At 45.9% G+C, this 25,774-nt stretch overlaps 15 non-coding genes across 15 annotated transcripts; 7 read left to right on the plus strand and 8 right to left on the minus strand.

Moving 5' to 3' along the window:
* Positions 1-597: 597 nt before the first annotated feature.
* Positions 598-669, minus strand: Trnag-ccc (transfer RNA glycine (anticodon CCC)). The gene has a single exon. It is a non-coding gene; the product is annotated as a tRNA-Gly (tRNA).
* A 672-nt stretch (positions 670-1,341) lies between these two features.
* Trnal-uaa (transfer RNA leucine (anticodon UAA)) lies at positions 1,342-1,425 on the plus strand. Its single transcript has one exon. It is a non-coding gene; the product is annotated as a tRNA-Leu (tRNA).
* Positions 1,426-2,549: 1,124 nt separating this feature from the next.
* Trnag-ccc (transfer RNA glycine (anticodon CCC)) lies at positions 2,550-2,621 on the minus strand. Its single transcript has one exon. It is a non-coding gene; the product is annotated as a tRNA-Gly (tRNA).
* Positions 2,622-3,292: 671 nt separating this feature from the next.
* Trnal-uaa (transfer RNA leucine (anticodon UAA)) lies at positions 3,293-3,376 on the plus strand. The gene has a single exon. It is a non-coding gene; the product is annotated as a tRNA-Leu (tRNA).
* A 1,124-nt stretch (positions 3,377-4,500) lies between these two features.
* Trnag-ccc (transfer RNA glycine (anticodon CCC)) lies at positions 4,501-4,572 on the minus strand. The gene has a single exon. It is a non-coding gene; the product is annotated as a tRNA-Gly (tRNA).
* A 672-nt stretch (positions 4,573-5,244) lies between these two features.
* Positions 5,245-5,328, plus strand: Trnal-uaa (transfer RNA leucine (anticodon UAA)). The gene has a single exon. It is a non-coding gene; the product is annotated as a tRNA-Leu (tRNA).
* Positions 5,329-6,452: 1,124 nt separating this feature from the next.
* Trnag-ccc (transfer RNA glycine (anticodon CCC)) lies at positions 6,453-6,524 on the minus strand. Its single transcript has one exon. It is a non-coding gene; the product is annotated as a tRNA-Gly (tRNA).
* Positions 6,525-7,195: 671 nt separating this feature from the next.
* Trnal-uaa (transfer RNA leucine (anticodon UAA)) lies at positions 7,196-7,279 on the plus strand. Its single transcript has one exon. It is a non-coding gene; the product is annotated as a tRNA-Leu (tRNA).
* A 1,124-nt stretch (positions 7,280-8,403) lies between these two features.
* Trnag-ccc (transfer RNA glycine (anticodon CCC)) lies at positions 8,404-8,475 on the minus strand. Its single transcript has one exon. It is a non-coding gene; the product is annotated as a tRNA-Gly (tRNA).
* Positions 8,476-9,147: 672 nt separating this feature from the next.
* Positions 9,148-9,231, plus strand: Trnal-uaa (transfer RNA leucine (anticodon UAA)). Its single transcript has one exon. It is a non-coding gene; the product is annotated as a tRNA-Leu (tRNA).
* A 10,420-nt stretch (positions 9,232-19,651) lies between these two features.
* On the plus strand, positions 19,652-19,735 carry Trnal-uaa (transfer RNA leucine (anticodon UAA)). Its single transcript has one exon. It is a non-coding gene; the product is annotated as a tRNA-Leu (tRNA).
* Positions 19,736-20,859: 1,124 nt separating this feature from the next.
* Trnag-ccc (transfer RNA glycine (anticodon CCC)) lies at positions 20,860-20,931 on the minus strand. Its single transcript has one exon. It is a non-coding gene; the product is annotated as a tRNA-Gly (tRNA).
* A 1,880-nt stretch (positions 20,932-22,811) lies between these two features.
* Trnag-ccc (transfer RNA glycine (anticodon CCC)) lies at positions 22,812-22,883 on the minus strand. The gene has a single exon. It is a non-coding gene; the product is annotated as a tRNA-Gly (tRNA).
* A 671-nt stretch (positions 22,884-23,554) lies between these two features.
* Positions 23,555-23,638, plus strand: Trnal-uaa (transfer RNA leucine (anticodon UAA)). The gene has a single exon. It is a non-coding gene; the product is annotated as a tRNA-Leu (tRNA).
* A 1,124-nt stretch (positions 23,639-24,762) lies between these two features.
* Positions 24,763-24,834, minus strand: Trnag-ccc (transfer RNA glycine (anticodon CCC)). Its single transcript has one exon. It is a non-coding gene; the product is annotated as a tRNA-Gly (tRNA).
* Between the last annotated feature and the right edge of the window lie 940 nt (positions 24,835-25,774).

The following is a 25,774-nucleotide window of genomic DNA, read 5'->3' on the forward strand; positions in this document are numbered from 1 at the left end:
GCCAGGTAAATACCAAGTGATGTGCACAAGAAGCAAGACGTCTGCACGTTTCGCGGCGTTGTCGATAACGGCCATACCACGCTGAGTGCAGCGGTTCTCGTCTGTTGATTGGAGTTAATAGCGGTTGGCCGTGTTTAGTACTTGGATGGGCGACCAGCTTGGAGCTCTACCTACATTTGGCTTCTTTCATTTTGCCTATTTACTTAGGTGTCGTCGCTGCTTAGCGATAATGATGCGGTCCAGCACGCTGACGCCACTCCTGCCTGTCGGTGCACTAAAGCGCGAATCTGTGGCCACAATAAAATGAAAGGTTCTGTCGTATGTTTGTCGGTTTTTGGTCTCTCGCAGTCGTTTCTCCCGCCTGCCCTCTACATATATGCCCATTTCCCAGCGTCAGCTCTCGCGTCAGCCGAGCAAAGTCGAGACAAGTCGACACATGGAGACACACGATGCTGTGAATCGAAATCCGGCGACTACCGCAATGGCGACACGGAGTGAGACGTGGGGTGAAGGAAAACTATTCGTACCACGACGGTTCTGTTTCGAGGATCGCGTTACGTTACGTGGAATAGCCCTAGAAGAAAAATGTACGTTTCGTGCGGTGGCCGGGAATCGAACCCGGATCAACTGCTTGGGAAGCAACCATGCTGACCGTTACACCACCACCGCCTTGCGTGCCGAGTCATTCACGCCGCGATGTATCGGCTACCCTCCTGCCACCAGAGGCCGAAGGCGAAGGCGCTGTAGGCGTTCAACGCCAGGGCAGAGGTTGGCACATCTGAACGCAGTGTGTAGGTGCTGCTAGCGTAAATAGAAGCACAACTGACAGCCGTTGGAAAACTGCCCTTTAATTTACAGCAGCATGATATAAGAAATATCTAATGTGACGTACGTACAGACGATCCAGAGACGATTGAGCATAATTGTGCCAGTCCAGAAGTAGAAAGCGCCTAAGTATCACAATGTTAAGTTGGTTAGTTTGATCCTCGCCTGGAGCATATCATTAGCATCCCCTGAGGGCGAAATACACAGCGTAGCCGTTGCTAGGGAACGGACTTTTATTGTCGTTCGTTGTTTTCTCCACGCCAATGTGAAAATTGATAGTTAGAGTTCTGCTCGTTCCACTTAAGGCCGAAGGCGTCGGAAAACAACGGTGCCAGGCACCATATTTAAGTTCCGGGTGCCGACAGTGAGGGTGGGGTGTTACCTCACATCTCACAACTCGTTTTAAATACTCTAAAAAAACGTATTTCCTTCACACAAAAAAAAACAAGCAAATTTCGCAGTCAGGCCCTGGAGATGTTTATAGAAACGATGGCAGCAGTGTGTTTCCGCTCGCACGTCAGATTGGCCGAACGGTCTAAGGCGCCAGATTTAAGCTCTGGTTCCCGAAAGGGAGCGTGGGTTCGAACCCCACATCTGACAATGAATTTTAAATATTCCAAACCTACCCGTTTCCTTCGTGCGGGAAAGGAAGTAAATTTTGCGCAAACAGGTTGAAGAGATATTATCAGTGACGGCAGTGATTATGGCGCTTGCCCTGCACGTCTGATTGTCTGGCCGTCAGAAGGAACGGAAAGCTGTTAGGAGGCATGGCTTTCAGCCAGGCAGCCCGGATTCGATTCCTGGTAGCCGAACATACTTTTGTTTGCTGAGTCTTGGCTAGTCTCACGGCGCTTACGTTTTCTTTGTGTTGTGCTTTTTGGGTCCAAGCATCAAGAAAGCAAAAGTCAACGAAAACAGATACGTGGTTAAATGTCTGGCAGGGCAGTAATGAAGGTGGATGAGCCGGTGGACCGGGTATTGGACTGGTGACGTGGCCGAATTGCATCGCTCCTCAGCTCAGTACGTTAGAGCGTCGTGCTGTGAACACAAAGGCCATGTATTCGATAGCACTAAGTGCCATTTCATTTTTCTCTCATAAAAGACAGTGCTTCCTCCAGCGAGACACTGCCAGGTAAATACCAAGTGATGTGCACAAGAAGCAAGACGTCTGCACGTTTCGCGGCGTTGTCGATAACGGCCATACCACGCTGAGTGCAGCGGTTCTCGTCTGTTGATTGGAGTTAATAGCGGTTGGCCGTGTTTAGTACTTGGATGGGCGACCAGCTTGGAGCTCTACCTACATTTGGCTTCTTTCATTTTGCCTATTTACTTAGGTGTCGTCGCTGCTTAGCGATAATGATGCGGTCCAGCACGCTGACGCCACTCCTGCCTGTCGGTGCACTAAAGCGCGAATCTGTGGCCACAATAAAATGAAAGGTTCTGTCGTATGTTTGTCGGTTTTTGGTCTCTCGCAGTCGTTTCTCCCGCCTGCCCTCTACATATATGCCCATTTCCCAGCGTCAGCTCTCGCGTCAGCCGAGCAAAGTCGAGACAAGTCGACACATGGAGACACACGATGCTGTGAATCGAAATCCGGCGACTACCGCAATGGCGACACGGAGTGAGACGTGGGGTGAAGGAAAACTATTCGTACCACGACGGTTCTGTTTCGAGGATCGCGTTACGTTACGTGGAATAGCCCTAGAAGAAAAATGTACGTTTCGTGCGGTGGCCGGGAATCGAACCCGGATCAACTGCTTGGGAAGCAACCATGCTGACCGTTACACCACCACCGCCTTGCGTGCCGAGTCATTCACGCCGCGATGTATCGGCTACCCTCCTGCCACCAGAGGCCGAAGGCGAAGGCGCTGTAGGCGTTCAACGCCAGGGCAGAGGTTGGCACATCTGAACGCAGTGTGTAGGTGCTGCTAGCGTAAATAGAAGCAAAACTGACAGCCGTTGGAAAACTGCCCTTTAATTTACAGCAGCATGATATAAGAAATATCTAATGTGACGTACGTACAGACGATCCAGAGACGATTGAGCTTAATTGTGCCAGTCCAGAAGTAGAAAGCGCCTAAGTATCACAATGTTAAGTTGGTTAGTTTGATCCTCGCCTGGAGCATATCATTAGCATCCCCTGAGGGCGAAATACACAGCGTAGCCGTTGCTAGGGAACGGACTTTTATTGTCGTTCGTTGTTTTCTCCACGCCAATGTGAAAATTGATAGTTAGAGTTCTGCTCGTTCCACTTAAGGCCGAAGGCGTCGGAAAACAACGGTGCCAGGCACCATATTTAAGTTCCGGGTGCCGACAGTGAGGGTGGGGTGTTACCTCACATCTCACAACTCGTTTTAAATACTCTAAAAAAACGTATTTCCTTCACACAAAAAAAACAAGCAAATTTCGCAGTCAGGCCCTGGAGATGTTTATAGAAACGATGGCAGCAGTGTGTTTCCGCTCGCACGTCAGATTGGCCTAACGGTCTAAGGCGCCAGATTTAAGCTCTGGTTCCCGATAGGGAGCGTGGGTTCGAACCCCACATCTGACAATGAATTTTAAATATTCCAAACCTACCCGTTTCCTTCGTGCGGGAAAGGAAGTAAATTTTGCGCAAACAGGTTGAAGAGATATTATCAGTGACGGCAGTGATTATGGCGCTTGCCCTGCACGTCTGATTGTCTGGCCGTCAGAAGGAACGGAAAGCTGTTAGGAGGCATGGCTTTCAGCCAGGCAGCCCGGATTCGATTCCTGGTAGCCGAACATACTTTTGTTTGCTGAGTCTTGGCTAGTCTCACGGCGCTTACGTTTTCTTTGTGTTGTGCTTTTTGGGTCCAAGCATCAAGAAAGCAAAAGTCAACGAAAACAGATACGTGGTTAAATGTCTGGCAGGGCAGTAATGAAGGTGGATGAGCCGGTGGACCGGGTATTGGACTGGTGACGTGGCCGAATTGCATCGCTCCTCAGCTCAGTACGTTAGAGCGTCGTGCTGTGAACACAAAGGCCATGTATTCGATAGCACTAAGTGCCATTTCATTTTTCTCTCATAAAAGACAGTGCTTCCTCCAGCGAGACACTGCCAGGTAAATACCAAGTGATGTGCACAAGAAGCAAGACGTCTGCACGTTTCGCGGCGTTGTCGATAACGGCCATACCACGCTGAGTGCAGCGGTTCTCGTCTGTTGATTGGAGTTAATAGCGGTTGGCCGTGTTTAGTACTTGGATGGGCGACCATCTTGGAGCTCTACCTACATTTGGCTTCTTTCATTTTGCCTATTTACTTAGGTGTCGTCGCTGCTTAGCGATAATGATGCGGTCCAGCACGCTGACGCCACTCCTGCCTGTCGGTGCACTAAAGCGCGAATCTGTGGCCACAATAAAATGAAAGGTTCTGTCGTATGTTTGTCGGTTTTTGGTCTCTCGCAGTCGTTTCTCCCGCCTGCCCTCTACATATATGCCCATTTCCAAGCGTCAGCTCTCGCGTCAGCCGAGCAAAGTCGAGACAAGTCGACACATGGAGACACACGATGCTGTGAATCGAAATCCGGCGACTACCGCAATGGCGACACGGAGTGAGACGTGGGGCGAAGGAAAACTATTCGTACCACGACGGTTCTGTTTCGAGGATCGCGTTACGTTACGTGGAATAGCCCTAGAAGAAAAATGTACGTTTCGTGCGGTGGCCGGGAATCGAACCCGGATCAACTGCTTGGGAAGCAACCATGCTGACCGTTACACCACCACCGCCTTGCGTGCCGAGTCATTCACGCCGGGATGTATCGGCTACCCTCCTGCCACCAGAGGCCGAAGGCGAAGGCGCTGTAGGCGTTCAACGCCAGGGCAGAGGTTGGCACATCTGAACGCAGTGTGTAGGTGCTGCTAGCGTAAATAGAAGCACAACTGACAGCCGTTGGAAAACTGCCCTTTAATTTACAGCCGCATGATATAAGAAATATCTAATGTGACGTACGTACAGACGATCCAGAGACGATTGAGCATAATTGTGCCAGTCCAGAAGTAGAAAGCGCCTAAGTATCACAATGTTAAGTTGGTTAGTTTGATCCTCGCCTGGAGCATATCATTAGCTTCCCCTGAGGGCGAAATACACAGCGTAGTCGTTGCTAGGGAACGGACTTTTATTGTCGTTCGTTGTTTTCTCCGCGCCAATGTGAAAATTGATAGTTAGAGTTCTGCTCGTTCCACTTAAGGCCGAAGGCGTCGGAAAACAACGGTGCCAGGCACCATATTTAAGTTCCGGGTGCCGACAGTGAGGGTGGGGTGTTACCTCACATCTCACAACTCGTTTTAAATACTCTAAAAAAACGTATTTTCTTCACACAAAAAAAAACAAGAAAATTTTGCAGTCAGGCCCTGGAGATGTTTATAGAAACGATGGCAGCAGTGTGTTTCCACTCGCACGTCAGATTGTCCGAGCGGCCTAAGGCGCCAGATTTAAGCTCTGGTACCCAAAAGGGAGCGTGGGTTCGAACCCCACATCTGACAATGAATTTTAAATATTCCAAACCTACCCGTTTCCTTCGTGCGGGAAAGGAAGTAAATTTCGCGCAAACAGGTTGAAGAGATATTATCAGTGACGGCAGTGATTATGGCGCTTGCCCTGCACGTCTGATTGTCTGGCCGTCAGAAGGAACGGAAAGCTGTTAGGAGGCATGGCTTTCAGCCAAGCAGCCCGGATTCGATTCCTGGTAGCCGAACATACTTTTGTTTGCTGAGTCTTGGCTAGTCTCACGGCGCTTACGTTTTCTTTGTGTTGTGCTTTTTGGGTCCAAGCATCAAGAAAGCAAAAGTCAACGAAAACAGATACGTGGTTAAATGTCTGGCAGGGCAGTAATGAAGGTGGATGAGCCGGTGGACCGGGTATTGGACTGGTGACGTGGCCGAATTGCATCGCTCCTCAGCTCAGTACGTTAGAGCGTCGTGCTGTGAACACAAAGGCCATGTATTCGATAGCACTAAGTGCCATTTCATTTTTCTCTCATGAAAGACAGTGCTTCCTCCAGCGAGACACTGCCAGGTAAATACCAAGTGATGTGCACAAGAAGCAAGACGTCTGCACGTTTCGCGGCGTTGTCGATAACGGCCATACCACGCTGAGTGCAGCGGTTCTCGTCTGTTGATTGGAGTTAATAGCGGTTGGCCGTGTTTAGTACTTGGATGGGCGACCAACTTGGAGCTCTACCTACATTTGGCTTCTTTCATTTTGCCTATTTACTTAGGTGTCGTCGCTGCTTAGCGATAATGATGCGGTCCAGCACGCTGACGCCACTCCTGCCTGTCGGTGCACTAAAGCGCGAATCTGTGGCCACAATAAAATGAAAGGTTCTGTCGTATGTTTGTCGGTTTTTGGTCTCTCGCAGTCGTTTCTCCCGCCTGCCCTCTACATATATGCCCATTTCCAAGCGTCAGCTCTCGCGTCAGCCGAGCAAAGTCGAGACAAGTCGACACATGGAGCCACACGATGCTGTGAATCGAAATCCGGCGACTACCGCAATGGCGACACGGAGTGAGACGTGGGGCGAAGGAAAACTATTCGTACCACGACGGTTCTGTTTCGAGGATCGCGTTACGTTACTTGGAATAGCCCTAGAAGAAAAATGTACGTTTCGTGCGGTGGCCGGGAATCGAACCCGGATCAACTGCTTGGGAAGCAACCATGCTGACCGTTACACCACCACCGCCTTGCGTGCCGAGTCATTCACGCCGCGATGTATCGGCTACCCTCCTGCCACCAGAGGCCGAAGGCGAAGGCGCTGTAGGCGTTCAACGCCAGTGCAGAGGTTGGCACATCTGAACGCAGTGTGTAGGTGCTGCTAGCGTAAATAGAAGCACAACTGACAGCCGTTGGAAAACTGCCCTTTAATTTACAGCCGCATGATATAAGAAATATCTAATGTGACGTACGTACAGACGATCCAGAGACGATTGAGCATAATTGTGCCAGTCCAGAAGTAGAAAGCGCCTAAGTATCACAATGTTAAGTTGGTTAGTTTGATCCTCGCCTGGAGCATATCATTAGCTTCCCCTGAGGGCGAAATACACAGCGTAGCCGTTGCTAGGGAACGGACTTTTATTGTCGTTCGTTGTTTTCTCCGCGCCAATGTGAAAATTGATAGTTACAGTTCTGCTCGTTCCACTTAAGGCCGAAGGCGTCGGAAAACAACGGTGCCAGGCACCATATTTAAGTTCCGGGTGCCGACAGTGAGGGTGGGGTGTTACCTCACATCTCACAACTCGTTTTAAATACTCTAAAAAAAAGTATTTTCTTCACACAAAAAAAACAAGAAAATTTTGCAGTCAGGCCCTGGAGATGTTTATAGAAACGATGGCAGCAGTGTGTTTCCACTCGCACGTCAGATTGTCCGAGCGGCCTAAGGCGCCAGATTTAAGCTCTGGTACCCAAAAGGGAGCGTGGGTTCGAACCCCACATCTGACAATGAATTTTAAATATTCCAAACCTACCCGTTTCCTTCGTGCGGGAAAGGAAGTAAATTTCGCGCAAACAGGTTGAAGAGATATTATCAGTGACGGCAGTGATTATGGCGCTTGCCCTGCACGTCTGATTGTCTGGCCGTCAGAAGGAACGGAAAGCTGTTAGGAGGCATGGCTTTCAGCCAAGCAGCCCGGATTCGATTCCTGGTAGCCGAACATACTTTTGTTTGCTGAGTCTTGGCTAGTCTCACGGCGCTTACGTTTTCTTTGTGTTGTGCTTTTTGGGTCCAAGCATCAAGAAAGCAAAAGTCAACGAAAACAGATACGTGGTTAAATGTCTGGCAGGGCAGTAATGAAGGTGGATGAGCCGGTGGACCGGGTATTGGACTGGTGACGTGGCCGAATTGCATCGCTCCTCAGCTCAGTACGTTAGAGCGTCGTGCTGTGAACACAAAGGCCATGTATTCGATAGCACTAAGTGCCATTTCATTTTTCTCTCATGAAAGACAGTGCTTCCTCCAGCGAGACACTGCCAGGTAAATACCAAGTGATGTGCACAAGAAGCAAGACGTCTGCACGTTTCGCGGCGTTGTCGATAACGGCCATACCACGCTGAGTGCAGCGGTTCTCGTCTGTTGATTGGAGTTAATAGCGGTTGGCCGTGTTTAGTACTTGGATGGGCGACCAACTTGGAGCTCTACCTACATTTGGCTTCTTTCATTTTGCCTATTTACTTAGGTGTCGTCGCTGCTTAGCGATAATGATGCGGTCCAGCACGCTGACGCCACTCCTGCCTGTCGGTGCACTAAAGCGCGAATCTGTGGCCACAATAAAATGAAAGGTTCTGTCGTATGTTTGTCGGTTTTTGGTCTCTCGCAGTCGTTTCTCCCGCCTGCCCTCTACATATATGCCCATTTCCAAGCGTCAGCTCTCGCGTCAGCCGAGCAAAGTCAAGACAAGTCGACACATGGAGACACACGATGCTGTGAATCGAAATCCGGCGACTACCGCAATGGCGACACGGAGTGAGACGTGGGGCGAAGGAAAACTATTCGTACCACGACGGTTCTGTTTCGAGGATCGCGTTACGTTACGTGGAATAGCCCTAGAAGAAAAATGTACGTTTCGTGCGGTGGCCGGAAATCGAACCCGGATCAACTGCTTGGGAAGCAACCATGCTGACCGTTACACCACCACCGCGTTGCGTGCCGAGTCATTCACGCCGCGATGTATCGGCTACCCTCCTGCCACCAGAGGCCGAAGGCGAGGGCGCTGTAGGCGTTCAACGCCAGGGCAGAGGTTGGCACATCTGAACGCAGTGTGTAGGTGCTGCTAGCGTAAATAGAAGCACAACTGACAGCCGTTGGAAAACTGCCCTTTAATTTACAGCCGCATGATATAAGAAATATCTAATGTGACGTACGTACAGACGATCCAGAGACGATTGAGCATAATTGTGCCAGTCCAGAAGTAGAAAGCGCCTAAGTATCACAATGTTAAGTTGGTTAGTTTGATCCTCGCCTGGAGCATATCATTAGCTTCCCCTGAGGGCGAAATACACAGCGTAGCCGTTGCTAGGGAACGGACTTTTATTGTCGTTCGTTGTTTTCTCCGCGCCAATGTGAAAATTGATAGTTACAGTTCTGCTCGTTCCACTTAAGGCCGAAGGCGTCGGAAAACAACGGTGCCAGGCACCATATTTAAGTTCCGGGTGCCGACAGTGAGGGTGGGGTGTTACCTCACATCTCACAACTCGTTTTAAATACTCTAAAAAAACGTATTTTCTTCACACAAAAAAAAACAAGAAAATTTTGCAGTCAGGCCCTGGAGATGTTTATAGAAACGATGGCAGCAGTGTGTTTCCACTCGCACGTCAGATTGTCCGAGCGGCCTAAGGCGCCAGATTTAAGCTCTGGTTCCCAAAAGGGGGCGTGGGTTCGAACCCCACATCTGACAATGAATTTTAAATATTCCAAACCTACCCGTTTCCTTCGTGCGGGAAAGGAAGTAAATTTCGCGCAAACAGGTTGAAGAGATATTATCAGTGACGGCAGTGATTATGGCGCTTGCCCTGCACGTCTGATTGTCTGGCCGTCAGAAGGAACGGAAAGCTGTTAGGAGGCATGGCTTTCAGCCAGGCAGCCCGGATTCGATTCCTGGTAGCCGAACATACTTTTGTTTGCTGAGTCTTGGCTAGTCTCACGGCGCTTACGTTTTCTTTGTGTTGTGCTTTTTGGGTCCAAGCATCAAGAAAGCAAAAGTCAACGAAAACAGATACGTGGTTAAATGTCTGGCAGGGCAGTAATGAAGGTGGATGAGCCGGTGGACCGGGTACTGGACTGGTGACGTGGCCGAATTGCATCGCTCCTCAGCTCAGTACGTTAGAGCGTCGTGCTGTGAACACAAAGGCCATGTATTCGATAGCACTAAGTGCCATTTCATATTTCTCTCATAAAAGACAGTGCTTCCTGCAGCGAGACACTGCCAGGTAAATACCAAGTGATGTGCACAAGAAGCAAGACGTCTGCACGTTTCGCGGCGTTGTCGATAACGGCCATACCACGCTGAGTGCAGCGGTTCTCGTCTGTTGATTGGAGTTAATAGCGGTTGGCCGTGTTTAGTACTTGGATGGGCGACCAGCTTGGAGCTCTACCTACATTTGGCTTCTTTCATTTTGCCTATTTACTTAGGTGTCGTCGCTGCTTAGCGATAATGATGCGGTCCAGCACGCTGACGCCACTCCTGCCTGTCGGTGCACTAAAGCGCGAATCTGTGGCCACAATAAAATGAAAGGTTCTGTCGTATGTTTGTCGGTTTTAGGTCTCTCGCAGTCGTTTCTCCCGCCTGCCCTCTACATATATGCCCATTTCCAAGCGTCAGCTCTCGCGTCAGCCGAGCAAAGTCGAGACAAGTCGACACATGGAGACACACGATGCTGTGAATCGAAATCCGGCGACTACCGCAATGGCGACACGGAGTGAGACGTGGGGCGAAGGAAAACTATTCGTACCACGACGGTTCTGTTTCGAGGATCGCGTTACGTTACTTGGAATAGCCCTAGAAGAAAAACGTACGTTCCGTGCGGTGGCCGGGAATCGAACCCGGATCAACTGCTTGGGAAGCAACCATGCTGACCGTGAAGCAAAGCAAGCGCTGTATCATGTATAAGATACAGAGGCGAGCGAGTGCACGGGACTTACCCTAGTTCACTGCTAGTAGCGTCACGTCATCGTAACGCGCCTGCATATAGTATTGCACCACATTTAACATAAAAGTAAAAATTAAGATTTGTGTGTAAAACTTTGTTAAAGTATAGTTCTATGTAATAATGTTTCAGGTAACAAATCTTAATATTATAAAATTAGTAGTTTACTTAAAATTCACGTTTTGAAAGAAAAATAGGAGGCGCTAAATAATGACGCTAGGAAGCCAAAATTTGGTGAGAAGGTGCAGTAAGAAGTCATTAATGAGTGGTGCTGGTTTCCAAAACCATAAAACTAAAATTGACTCCAGAATCCGCGTTTTTCGGAAAAATCAGAGGCGCGAAATAATAGAGCTACAATATTGAAAATTGGTAGGATGCTTCAGTTCACCCTAATAATAATAATGGAAATACCACAATCAGTTACCTCTTCTAGTTTTTTAGTAATTTAGTAAAAACTACTTTTGTGAGTAAAATGTATATAAGCATTATAGATTAAGTACTTTAAATTTTAATGATAAAACAAGTTCTTTAAGACCAATGATCAGATAGGACAATTAACAAAGCTACACCAAGTTTTAGTCTTGTAGCATAATTAACAGCTGATACAAGTCTTGATAAAGCTATGGTTCAGAGGTAACAATCTACCGTTAGTTCCATTGTAAAAATTCTAGAGAGTAAAGTTTTAATTTTAGCGGGCTGAGATTTTCTACGTGCTTCTGTACTGCTCAGATGTATGTATACAAAAATTGAGAAGTTTGTAAAGCTATTATTAAATGTGATATTTAAGATTATGTGCCTGAGATAGCGATCATTTGGAGGCTGCAGGCATCTGCATAGGAATGGAAAGAACAGATGCTCTCTTGGCGGTACGCGCCGGAGCTATATAAAAAGAGCGGCAGAGGCAGTAGGAAGCTCACTCCGCATTAGACCAACGCCTAGTCCACGCGAGCTTAACGTCCGATCGCGCCTCGCCTCGGGTGACGTCATAGCGGGCTGTGACATGCGCGTACTTAGCAATGTAAACGGACATTGAAAATCGCGAGGACTGTACACCGTCCTGGATCGTTTAGACTTCGGTAACAAACTGTTATTGTGCCGTCCGTGTGAAGTATAATTCCGCGTGGCAAGTGGTGACAAACTCCACTTTTAAGGCGAGCATTAATCTTTTTTTTTTAACATTATTGCGAACTATTAATAGAGCACCGTTAGTTAGAGTAATGAACTATTCGGGAGGAACTTGCTGTAGAAGTCGCCTCTGAAATATTAAACGATTGGCTGAATTAACAATATTTAATGTCTTTAGCATTTTCAGAAGTTTCGAGTAATTTGTGTGAGCCTTTAAGATAATAAAATCTTGTTTGGAACTTTAAATTTTATTGAAGCAGCCCTAATCCCGTGAAGAACTATGGATATTTTTCGTTTAGCTGGGCTGTACAGGAATGTGGCCGTGCAGACTGGAAACTAAGGTCAGTAAGTTTCCCTTCGCTTTCTGACTGGCCACCAAATTAGTTGCCAGGCTCGCGTGATTTAAGGTGGCAATGTTCAAATTTCATTCAACATTAAACAACGACTTCTTCGCCGTCCCACATATGTTGCATCGGCAATAGTCTGTTACGTGAAATGAACATTCAAACAACTCATTCGACAACTTCTTCGCCGCCCCACATATGGTGCATCGGCCGGGAAAACTGAATTAAAAGCAAATAAAAGTGCTCGATGTGTGAAAGCGATTGGTATAAATTAACGAACTCGGTAGGCAATAACAGGACACTGAATTGAACTAGTGTGGGAACAGTGTTACCAGTAAAGGCGGGTGTAGTGTATAACAATAAGTGTCTACCGCTGTACGTTGGTTAGTGACGATGGTGAGGAAGGCGACGATGCTGGATCGCGGCTGCCGACGGCGCTGAGACTAAAGGAAGACGGTGCGTCATCGCGGAGCTGCGCTGATCTGCGAGACAGCTGCCGGCTGCGCCGAGCGGTCAACGGTGCCTTGCTGCCCCCCCCCCCCCCCCCCCCTGGAGCTATTGCAGTAGGCGATTCCTGTGGCGGTACTCGACGCTACAGCTGCTGCTGCTGCCTTCAATACGTCGCGACGCGTCGCATCACGATTGCTGGTACACCGCGACGACATCATTCGTCGAAATCAAGCATTTAAGTTAAGTCAAAGACTTTTAAAATATTTATTAACTGCTGCTAACAAACTAAAAGATATGGAAAGTAGTGTACATTTCAGAAGGGAACCGGTCTCTGACCAAGAATCCTCAGGATCAGGAATTGAGTTTAATTAGAATGGTTCCATTAATCCCTCAAATATTGAACTAGAACGTAATTTGTCACCAGTAAATTATGACTTTAATTTAAATGAGAGTGCAGGGATGCAATCAATAAGTGAAATAGAAGTCAAAAGGGAGCCAGTAGAGTTGCTAACTTTGTCAGGTAGTGAAACTGAGCTCAATATATCTCCAGCTCAGTCAAGTCAAGAGATACAAAGTATCAAGGTAGAAGCTCCGGATTGGATGCAAATACTGTTTGCCAAACTCGAATCAAACCAAAATAAAATTGAGGCTAAAATTGAGGATAGTAATAAAGAACTAAAAGAAGAACTGCAATCAAAATGGAATAGTTTGAATTATAAGATAGATGCTATTCATCATGACATTCAAGTAAAAGTAGGGCAACAGTTAACTAAAATGCATAGTACTTTCAAATGTGAAATAGATCAAATTCAAAAAAAATTATCAAGAGGCAGATGAACTTTTGGAAGTGAGGTTGTCCGAAAGATTGAGCAACGAGTCCAAACTTTGCTCTGACAAAGTTAAAGAGGTACAAATTAAAGTAGATACTTGTCAGAAAAACATTGAGAAAGTAAAAGAAACCTGTACCGAAATTCGTGGTGCAGTGGAACAAAGATGTTCTGCCAGGATAGAAGCAGTAGAGTCACAAGTAGAGGAATTAAATACTAACATTGCTAACCTAGAAAATAGAGTAACCTCTGTTAATTCTAGTCATTCTACTGTACAGCATGTGACTTCAGTTGACGCCGCTTTTATAGGGTGTCGACAGTTTTTGCGCTTTGATCCTGATAAGTACATTCACCCTCTTGAATTTTGGAATGACTTTGAGGATGTTCTCCCCAACACTTGGTCAGAAAGAGAAAAAATTTCATTTATAAGAAGTCATTTGTCAGGTGATGCTTTGCGATGGTCAGCGGATGTAATGATCAAATGTAAAACTTTATCTGAATTTAAGTCTGCATTTCTCAACGAATACTGGTCACATAACAAACAAAATGATGTGTTAAGGGAATTCTGGAGTGGTAAGAAGTTTTTCCCAGGGCGTGAATCAGTAAAGGATTTCGCTAGGAAGTGGGTTTCAAGACTGTCACATTTGACAGAAAAGATGAAGCCAGATATGATCATTATGGGTTTAGAAGGTAAGCTGCCGTGGTACTGGCAAAAGAGGATCATTTCCGCCCCTAGAGATAATATAGACAAATTTATTGAATATCTGGAAAGAGTAGAAAGAGTAGCTGCTGCTGAGGAGCAGGTGCAGCAGAATAACAAATCTTCTAACAATCACGTACAAAATAATGGAAACGTGAACGTTAGAAATATGGAAGTTAGGCACACCAAAACAAACTATCGAAACCAAAGCCGTGGCAGAGGAAGAGGGGGTAGATACTCACCACGCTTTCGTAACAACTACTATGACGAAAGTGGAGAAGTAAATACTATGCCATTAAGACAAGAAGGGAGTCATGATGCTACTATATCTAGTGGTGTCACAGATGAACACAACAGGCCGCGTGTGGGAAACTAAATCCCGTCTATGAGGAAACTGGCGCTCACCAGGCGGTAACAGTAACACAGCCAGTAACGGAAACACAGACAATCAGCCAACATACACAGACAGACAACATGGATGCCGAAATAAATACAGATAATACCAGTGATGTGTTAAGCCACTCTCACAAAATAGTGGATAGTATTTTGGATACACTAGAAAAATGGGTCAAGGAAGAACAGGAACTCAAGGTAGATAATGGGGAAGAAATAGATAATGGGTTTGAGTCTGATGGGAATAATGATGAAGTAAAAGCTTACATCTTCGATGAAAATGGCAATCTAAAAGCTGAAGTAGAAGTAGCAGAAGTAGAATCAGTACTGCAAAACTTTAGAGAGGAGGAAATGATGAATGAAGGGGGTAGAAATAGTAACGAGGTGAAAGAATCTAGTAGCTGTGTAAACGTGCCACAAATGGTTGAAGGTGACGACATTCTTATGAACAGCAATATTGCGCAGGGACGCAGTTGCTCAGAGGTAGAGGATAGTTTGGCTGATGTGCAGCAAACAAAAGTAGAAAAAGTCGTCAGATGCTTCGATTTAAAGTTAGTGGACAGATTAGAGAAAGCAGCTAAGATTATAGAGCATGATGAGCCCCAGGATGTAAATGTAAATGTAATTGCAACTGATCAGAATTACTTTAGCTGGAAGAACATAGAACGAGATTTATTAGACGAGGTGTGTGAGCAACCTGTTCAATGTAAAATAACTCACCCTGTTATCAAAGTAAACATATCAGGAGTCACTGTGCGTTGTCTGCTTGACAGTGGCAGTGAAGCAAGTGCTTTATCACAAACATTTTTTGACACCATACCCAATAAAGAGAAGTTAACAGTTATGAAAGTAAGTGGCTTAAAGATTATAGGTGCTACTGGAAAAGTCTCTAGACCAGTTCAACACGAAGCTTTGATACCCATTGGTATAAATGACGTAGTAATAGATCATCCTTGTTTGATTGTGCTAGGCTTAAGTGTTGATATGTTGATTGGTACTGATTTCTTATCAAAGTACCAGGGAAAGATCAATTTTGATCAGAACAACTTAATTTTAACTTTACCTGACCCTAAAGTGATAAGAGAGTCTTTTGTAGGAAGTCATATAGGCGGTAGTAATGAAACTTGGGAACTGCCTATTAGAGTAATAAAGAATAAAGGATACTTGCAGGAAAATTTGGTTTTCAGTGAGAATGAGGAAAGTGCTAAGGTTGAAGAGAGACACATCCTAAAGGAATTTAAAATTAACAGTAATTAATTACTGTAGGGAGTCTGCCACTCTTTGGCGGATACACGGTTTGGCGTACCGTGCAGTCCCAGCTGGGTGAAACTTTATTTCCTTTTCAAGTTTCATTCCCTTCTTCTGGTCTATCATAACAGGTAAGAATCACATATGTCTTCATGTTGTATATATGCTATTAGGTTTTAAGTATTCTTAGTAAGGATCTACCTAGTGAATGGCAAAACAAAAGTCTGAGTACCAATAAGAGGCAAACATGGCTAAAATAAATAAATTAAAATATTTCATGTAATTGTAAAGGGTTAGAAACTACAACTAAGAGAGACACTTTGCAGTATACGAAGTACGGTATGAATATGAATAATCCATGAGATTATGCAGAAGGTAGTATGTTGCTAGAAATAAGGTTGTCTGAAGGAAAACAGCGTAAGAAGGTAATGCTCATAGAGGCAAGCAATGGCGTTTTAGAATTAAATAAATGGAGATGTGTGGAAGTGGTGTGAGGATCGCACCAAATATATAGAAACAGGACGTCAATAGGCTGACAAAAGGAAAAGGGAGAAAGAAGTGGAGAAATGAAGTATTTTTGAATCTGGAAGAAAAGGGAGAAAATGAATAAGGTGAAGAAGTGAAGTAAGTAAATTGAAGTAAATGATGTAGGATTAAAGAATAATTCCCTCACGTCTCGTGAAATGGTGAAAAACGCTAAATCTTGCTTGAGGCAAATAAATAGTTAAACAGACAACAGAAACACACAAATATTGGAAAATGCAGAAATTTGGAATCGGTATACTGAAAATAACTAATTTCTTTAGTAATTCATACAATAAAGCAAAGTGCTGGTCAGCAAATGACTTCTTTGATGAACTAATCCATACGATAATTAAGCCAGAGTACATTAAAACTAAAAGGTTACTCAATTTTCTAAGTTGAAGCAAGATCTTAATATATTAATTTGCTAAAAGAATTTTCACTATTTAGGAACCTAAAAGATTATTTATGAAAGAAGAAAGTAGGAGCTATTGTATTAGATACGACTTAGTGCTAAATGTCTTTCTGACAACTTCACAATTAGTAAAATAGTGCCAGAATATAAACTATAAAATGTACTTTGTCCTACCTTAGATATAAGTTGAAAACAGAAACTTAGACTGTATTGTCTGTTTCTCAGGGACATGCAGGCTGCATGAATGACTGACAACAAGCGGTAGGGAGATTGGAAGTAGAGACGCAAACCACAGTGAATACAATTTCCTCCCACAATTTTGTCAATCAGTGAAATTAAATGAGTGTTACAATAGGACACCCACCACAGTGTCGAGTATTATAGTAAAAGAAAAATGTGAGTGCGTTGCAGTGATAAAAGTCGTGTGTATTTTCTTTTTCAGGAAGAGACTGATTTTAAAGAAAAAAAATAACTATTTTGTAACCATTGAAAAATTTATATTTCCATGTAAATGTATGTAAATAATTTGTGAATGTCTTCTGTACTAGGTTTTCTATGTGTATATGAGTATGGTTATTTTGTGTATGTAGTAATAAGGAATTTCCTAAGAAGAAGCAACTTAAGTTGAAAGAGGTATACTAAAGTAATCCATCGCTTGTTTGTTCTTTTAGAAATTTAATTTTGTTCAAAAATAGATTTTCACGAAAATTAAAAAGGGGGTGATGAAGCAAAGCAAGCGCTGTATCATGTATAAGATACAGAGGCGAGCGAGTGCACGGGACTTACCCTAGTTCACTGCTAGTAGCGTCACGTCATCGTAACGCGCCTGCATATAGTATTGCACCACATTTAACATAAAAGTAAAAATTAAGATTTGTGTGTAAAACTTTGTTAAAGTATAGTTCTATGTAATAATGTTTCAGGTAACAAATCTTAATGTTATAAAATTAGTAGTTTACGTAAAATTCACGTTTTGAAAGAAAAATAGGAGGCGCTAAATAATGACGCTAGGAAGCCAAAATTTGGTGAGAAGGTGCAGTAAGAAGTCATTAATGAGTGGTGCTGGTTTCCAAAACCATAAAACTAAAATTGACTCCAGAATCCGCGTTTTTCGGAAAAATCAGAGGCGCGAAATAATACAGCTACAATATTGAAAATTGGTAGGATGCTTCAGTTCACCCTAATAATAATAATGGAAATACCACAATCAGTTACCTCTTCTAGTTTTTTAGTAATTTAGTAAAAACTACTTTTGTGAGTAAAATGTACATAAGCATTATAGATTAAGTACTTTAAATTTTAATGATAAAACAAATTCTTTAAGACCAATGATCAGATAGGACAATTAACAAAGCTACACCAAGTTTTAGTCTTGTAGCATAATTAACAGCTGATACAAGTCTTGATAAAGCTATGGTTCAGAGGTAACAATCTACCGTTAGTTCCATTGTAAAAATTCTAGAGAGTAAAGTTTTAATTTTAGCGGGCTGAGATTTTCTACGTGCTTCTGTAATGCTCAGATGTATGTATACAAAAATTGAGAAGTTTGTAAAGCTATTATTAAATGTGATATTTAAGATTATGTGCCTGAGATAGCGATCATTTGGAGGCTGCAGGCATCTGCATAGGAATGGAAAGAACAGATGCTCTCTTGGCGGTACGCGCCGGAGCTATATAAAAAGAGCGGCAGAGGCAGTAGGAAGCTCACTCCGCATTAGACCAACGCCTAGTCCACGCGAGCTTAACGTCCGATCGCGCCTCGCCTCGGGTGACGTCATAGCGGGCTGTGACATGCGCGTACTTAGCAATGTAAACGGACATTGAAAATCGCGAGGACTGTACACCGTCCTGGATCGTTTAGACTTCGGTAACAAACTGTTATTGTGCCGTCCGTGTGAAGTATAATTCCGCGTGGCAAGTGGTGACAAACTCCACTTTTAAGGCGAGCATTAATCTTTTTTTTTAACATTATTGCGAACTATTAATAGAGCACCGTTAGTTAGAGTAATGAACTATTCGGGAGGAACTTGCTGTAGAAGTCGCCTCTGAAATATTAAACGATTGGCTGAATTAACAATATTTAATGTCTTTAGCATTTTCAGAAGTTTCGAGTAATTTGTGTGAGCCTTTAAGATAATAAAATCTTGTTTGGAACTTTAAATTTTATTGAAGCAGCCCTAATCCCGTGAAGAACTATGGATATTTTTCGTTTAGCTGGGCTGTACAGGAATGTGGCCGTGCAGACTGGAAACTAAGGTCAGTAAGTTTCCCTTCGCTTTCTGACTGGCCACCAAATTAGTTGCCAGGCTCGCGTGATTTAAGGTGGCAATGTTCAAATTTCATTCAACATTAAACAACGACTTCTTCGCCGTCCCACATATGTTGCATCGGCAATAGTCTGTTACGTGAAATGAACATTCAAACAACTCATTCGACAACTTCTTCGCCGCCCCACAACCGTTACACCACCACCGCCTTGCGTGCCGAGTCATTCACGCCGCGATGTATCGGCTACCCTCCTGCCACCAGAGGCCGAAGGCGAAGGCGCTGTAGGCGTTCAACGCCAGGGCAGAGGTTGGCACATCTGAACGCAGTGTGTAGGTGCTGCTAGCGTAAATAGAAGCACAACTGACAGCCGTTGGAAAACTGCCCTTTAATTTACAGCCGCATGATATAAGAAATATCTAATGTGACGTACGTACAGACGATCCAGAGACGATTGAGCATAATTGTGCCAGTCCAGAAGTAGAAAGCGCCTAAGTATCACAATGTTAAGTTGGTTAGTTTGATCCTCGCCTGGAGCATATCATTAGCTTCCCCTGAGGGCGAAATACACAGCGTAGCCGTTGCTAGGGAACGGACTTTTATTGTCGTTCGTTGTTTTCTCCGCGCCAATGTGAAAATTGATAGTTAGAGTTCTGCTCGTTCCACTTAAGGCCGAAGGCGTCGGAAAACAACGGTGCCAGGCACCATATTTAAGTTGCGGGTGCCGACAGTGAGGGTGGGGTGTTACCTCACATCTCACAACTCGTTTTAAATACTCTAAAAAAACGTATTTTCTTCACACAAAAAAAAACAAGAAAATTTTGCAGTCAGGCCCTGGAGATGTTTATAGAAACGATGGCAGCAGTGTGTTTCCACTCGCACGTCAGATTGTCCGAGCGGCCTAAGGCGCCAGATTTAAGCTCTGGTTCCCAAAAGGGAGCGTGGGTTCGAACCCCACATCTGACAATGAATTTTAAATATTCCAAACCTACCCGTTTCCTTCGTGCGGGAAAGGAAGTAAATTTCGCGCAAACAGGTTGAAGAGATATTATCAGTGACGGCAGTGATTATGGCGCTTGCCCTGCACGTCTGATTGTCTGGCCGTCAGAAGGAACGGAAAGCTGTTAGGAGGCATGGCTTTCAGCCAGGCAGCCCGGATTCGATTCCTGGTAGCCGAACATACTTTTGTTTGCTGAGTCTTGGCTAGTCTCACGGCGCTTACGTTTTCTTTGTGTTGTGCTTTTTGGGTCCAAGCATCAAGAAAGCAAAAGTCAACGAAAACAGATACGTGGTTAAATGTCTGGCAGGGCAGTAATGAAGGTGGATGAGCCGGTGGACCGGGTATTGGACTGGTGACGTGGCCGAATTGCATCGCTCCTCAGCTCAGTACGTTAGAGCGTCGTGCTGTGAACACAAAGGCCATGTATTCGATAGCACTAAGTGCCATTTCATTTTTCTCTCATAAAAGACAGTGCTTCCTCCAGCGAGACACTGCCAGGTAAATACCAAGTGATGTGCACAAGAAGCAAGACGTCTGCACGTTTCGCGGCGTTGTCGATAACGGCCATACCACGCTGAGTGCAGCGGTTCTCGTCTGTTGATTGGAGTTAATAGCGGTTGGCCGTGTTTAGTACTTGGATGGGCGACCAGCTTGGAGCTCTACCTACATTTGGCTTCTTTCATTTTGCCTATTTACTTAGGTGTCGTCGCTGCTTAGCGATAATGATGCGGTCCAGCACGCTGACGCCACTCCCGCCTGTCGGTGCACTATAGCGCGAATCTGTGGCCACAATAAACTGAAAGGTTCTGCCGTATGTTTGTCGGTTTTTGGTCTCTCGCAGTCGTTTCTCCCGCCTGCCCTCTACATATATGCCCATTTCCAAGCGTCAGCTCTCGCGTCAGCCGAGCAAAGTCGAGACAAGTCGACACATGGAGACACACGATGCTGTGAATCGAAATCCGGCGACTACCGCAATGGCGACACGGAGTGAGACGTGGGGCGAAGGAAAACTATTCGTACCACGACGGTTCTGTTTCGAGGATCGCGTTACGTTACTTGGAATAGCCCTAGAAGAAAAATGTACGTTTCGTGCGGTGGCCGGGAATCGAACCCGGATCAACTGCTTGGGAAGCAACCATGCTGACCGTTACACCACCACCGCCTTGCGTGCCGAGTCATTCACGCCGCGATGTATCGGCTACCCTCCTGCCACCAGAGGCCGAAGGCGAAGGCGCTGTAGGCGTTCAACGCCAGGGCAGAGGTTGGCACATCTGAACGCAGTGTGTAGGTGCTGCTAGCGTAAATAGAAGCACAACTGACAGCCGTTGGAAAACTGCCCTTTAATTTACAGCAGCATGATATAAGAAATATCTAATGTGACGTACGTACAGACGATCCAGAGACGATTGAGCATAATTGTGCCAGTCCAGAAGTAGAAAGCGCCTAAGTATCACAATGTTAAGTTGGTTAGTTTGATCCTCGCCTGGAGCATATCATTAGCTTCCCCTGAGGGCGAAATACACAGCGTAGCCGTTGCTAGGGAACGGACTTTTATTGTCGTTCGTTGTTTTCTCCGCGCCAATGTGAAAATTGATAGTTAGAGTTCTGCTCGTTCCACTTAAGGCCGAAGGCGTCGGAAAACAACGGTGCCAGGCACCATATTTAAGTTCCGGGTGCCGACAGTGAGGGTGGGGTGTTACCTCACATCTCACAACTCGTTTTAAATACTCTAAAAAAACGTATTTTCTTCACACAAAAAAAAACAAGAAAAGTTTGCAGTCAGGCCCTGGAGATGTTTATAGAAACGATGGCAGCAGTGTGTTTCCACTCGCACGTCAGATTGTCCGAGCGACCTAGGGCGCCAGATTTAAGCTCTGGTTCCCAAAAGGGAGCGTGGGTTCGAACCCCACATCTGACAATGAATTTTAAATATTCCAAACCTACCCGTTTCCTTCGTGCGGGAAAGGAAGTAAATTTCGCGCAAACAGGTTGAAGAGATATTATCAGTGACGGCAGTGATTATGGCGCTTGCCCTGCACGTCTGATTGTCTGGCCGTCAGAAGGAACGGAAAGCTGTTAGGAGGCATGGCTTTCAGCCAGGCAGCCCGGATTCGATTCCTGGTAGCCGAACATACTTTTGTTTGCTGAGTCTTGGCTAGTCTCACGGCGCTTACGTTTTCTTTGTGTTGTGCTTTTTGGGTCCAAGCATCAAGAAAGCAAAAGTCAACGAAAACAGATACGTGGTTAAATGTCTGGCAGGGCAGTAATGAAGGTGGATGAGCCGGTGGACCGGGTATTGGACTGGTGACGTGGCTGAATTGCATCGCTCCTCAGCTCAGTACGTTAGAGCGTCGTGCTGTGAACACAGAGGCCATGTATTCGATAGTACTAAGTGCCATTTCATTTTTCTCTCATAAAAGACAGTGCTTCCTCCAGCGAGACACTGCCAGGTAAATACCAAGTGATGTGCACAAGAAGCAAGACGTCTGCACGTTTCGCGGCGTTGTCGATAACGGCCATACCACGCTGAGTGCAGCGGTTCTCGTCTGTTGATTGGAGTTAATAGCGGTTGGCCGTGTTTAGTACTTGGATGGGCGACCAGCTTGGAGCTCTACCTACATTTGGCTTCTTTCATTTTGCCTATTTACTTAGGTGTCGTCGCTGCTTAGCGATAATAATGCGGTCCAGCACGCTGACGCCACTCCTGCCTGTCGGTGCACTAAAGCGCGAATCTGTGGCCACAATAAAATGAAAGGTTCTGTCGTATGTTTGTCGGTTTTTGGTCTCTCGCAGTCGTTTCTCCCGCCTGCCCTCTACATATATGCCCATTTCCAAGTGTCAGCTCTCGCGTCAGCCGAGCAAAGTCGAGACAAGTCGACACATGGAGACACACGATGCTGTGAATCGAAATCCGGCGACTACCGCAATGGCGACACGGAGTGAGACGTGGGGCGAAGGAAAACTATTCGTACCACGACGGTTCTGTTTCGAGGATCGCGTTACGTTACTTGGAATAGCCCTAGAAGAAAAATGTACGTTTCGTGCGGTGGCCGGGAATCGAACCCGGATCAACTGCTTGGGAAGCAACCATGCTGACCGTTACACCACCACCGCCTTGCGTGCCGAGTCATTCACCCCGCGATGTATCGGCTACCCTGCTGCCACCAGAGGCCGAAGGCGAAGGCGCTGTAGGCGTTCAACGCCAGGGCAGAGGTTGGCACATCTGAACGCAGTGTGTAGGTGCTGCTAGCGTAAATAGAAGCACAACTGACAGCCGTTGGAAAACTGCCCTTTAATTTACAGCAGCATGATATAAGAAATATCTAATGTGACGTACGTACAGACGATCCAGAGACGATTGAGCTTAATTGTGCCAGTCCAGAAGTAGAAAGCGCCTAAGTATCACAATGTTAAGTTGGTTAGTTTGATCCTCGCCTGGAGCATATCATTAGCTTCCCCTGAGGGCGAAATACACAGCGTAGCCGTTGCTAGGGAACGGACTTTTATTGTCGTTCGTTGTTTTCTCCGCGCCAATGTGAAAATTGATAGTTAGAGTTCTGCTCGTTCCACTTAAGGCCGAAGGCGTCGAAAAACAACGGTGCCAGGCACCATATTTAAGTTCCGGGTGCCGACAGTGAGGGTGGGGTGTTACCTCACATCTCACAACTCGTTTTAAATACTCTAAAAAAACGTATATTCTTCACACAAAAAAAACAAGAAAAGTTTGCAGTCAGGCCCTGGAGATGTTTATAGAAACGATGGCAGCAGTGTGTTTCCACTCGCACGTCAGATTGTCCGAGCGGCCTAAGGCGCCAGATTTAAGCTCTGGTTCCCAAAAGGGAGCGTGGGTTCGAACCCCACATCTGACAATGAATTTTAAATATTCCAAACCTACCCGTTTCCTTCGTGCGGGAAAGGAAGTAAATTTCGCGCAAACAGGTTGAAGAGATATTATCAGTGACGGCAGTGATTATGGCGCTTGCCCTGCACGTCTGATTGTCTGGCCGTCAGAAGGAACGGAAAGCTGTTAGGAGGCATGGCTTTCAGCCAGGCAGCCCGGATTCGATTCCTGGTAGCCGAACATACTTTTGTTTGCTGAGTCTTGGCTAGTCTCACGGCGCTTACGTTTTCTTTGTGTTGTGCTTTTTGGGTCCAAGCATCAAGAAAGCAAAAGTCAACGAAAACAGATACGTGGTTAAATGTCTGGCAGGGCAGTAATGAAGGTGGATGAGCCGGTGGACCGGGTATTGGACTGGTGACGTGGCTGAATTGCATCGCTCCTCAGCTCAGTACGTTAGAGCGTCGTGCTGTGAACACAAAGGCCATGTATTCGATAGCACTAAGTGCCATTTCATTTTTCTCTCATAAAAGACAGTGCTTCCTCCAGCGAGACACTGCCAGGTAAATACCAAGTGATGTGCACAAGAAGCAAGACGTCTGCACGTTTCGCGGCGTTGTCGATAACGGCCATACCACGCTGAGTGCAGCGGTTCTCGTCTGTTGATTGGAGTTAATAGCGGTTGGCCGTGTTTAGTACTTGGATGGGCGACCAGCTTGGAGCTCTACCTACATTTGGCTTCTTTCATTTTGCCTATTTACTTAGGTGTCGTCGCTGCTTAGCGATAATAATGCGGTCCAGCACGCTGACGCCACTCCTGCCTGTCGGTGCACTAAAGCGCGAATCTGTGGCCACAATAAAATGAAAGGTTCTGTCGTATGTTTGTCGGTTTTTGGTCTCTCGCAGTCGTTTCTCCCGCCTGCCCTCTACATATATGCCCATTTCCAAGCGTCAGCTCTCGCGTCAGCCGAGCAAAGTCGAGACAAGTCGACACATGGAGACACACGATGCTGTGAATCGAAATCCGGCGACTACCGCAATGGCGACACGGAGTGAGACGTGGGGCGAAGGAAAACTATTCGTACCACGACGGTTCTGTTTCGAGGATCGCGTTACGTTACTTGGAATAGCCCTAGAAGAAAAATGTACGTTTCGTGCTGTGGCCGGGAATCGAACCCGGATCAACTGCTTGGGAAGCAACCATGCTGACCGTTACACCACCACCGCCTTGCGTGGCCAGTCATTCACGCCGCGATGTATCGGCTACCCTCCTGCCACCAGAGGCCGAAGGCGAAGGCGCTGTAGGCGTTCAACGCCAGGGCAGAGGTTGGCACATCTGAACGCAGTGTGTAGGTGCTGCTAGCGTAAATAGAAGCACAACTGACAGCCGTTGGAAAACTGCCCTTTAATTTACAGCAGCATGATATAAGAAATATCTAATGTGACGTACGTACAGACGATCCAGAGACGATTGAGCATAATTGTGCCAGTCCAGAAGTAGAAAGCGCCTAAGTATCACAATGTTAAGTTGGTTAGTTTGATCCTCGCCTGGAGCATATCATTAGCATCCCCTGAGGGCGAAATACACAGCGTAGCCGTTGCTAGGGAACGGACTTTTATTGTCGTTCGTTGTTTTCTCCGCGCCAATGTGAAAATTGATAGTTAGAGTTCTGCTCGTTCCACTTAAGGCCGAAGGCGTCGGAAAACAACGGTGCCAGGCACCATATTTAAGTTCCGGGTGCCGACAGTGAGGGTGGGGTGTTACCTCACATCTCACAACTCGTTTTAAATACTCTAAAAAAACGTATTTTCTTCACACAAAAAAACAAGAAAAGTTTGCAGTCAGGCCCTGGAGATGTTTATAGAAACGATGGCAGCAGTGTGTTTCCACTCGCACGTCAGATTGTCCGAGCGGCCTAAGGCGCCAGATTTAAGCTCTGGTTCCCAAAAGGGAGCGTGAGTTCGAACCCCACATCTTGCAATGAATTTTAAATATTCCAAACCTACCCGTTTCCTTCGTGCGGGAAAGGAAGTAAATTTCGCGCAAACAGGTTGAAGAGATATTATCAGTGACGGCAGTGATTATGGCGCTTGCCCTGCACGTCTGATTGTCTGGCCGTCAGAAGGAACGGAAAGCTGTTAGGAGGCATGGCTTTCAGCCAGGCAG

Source organism: Schistocerca gregaria, chromosome 2 (genome assembly GCF_023897955.1).
Source record: "Schistocerca gregaria isolate iqSchGreg1 chromosome 2, iqSchGreg1.2, whole genome shotgun sequence".
In the NCBI taxonomy this organism is placed as follows: Eukaryota; Metazoa; Arthropoda; class Insecta; order Orthoptera; family Acrididae; genus Schistocerca; species Schistocerca gregaria.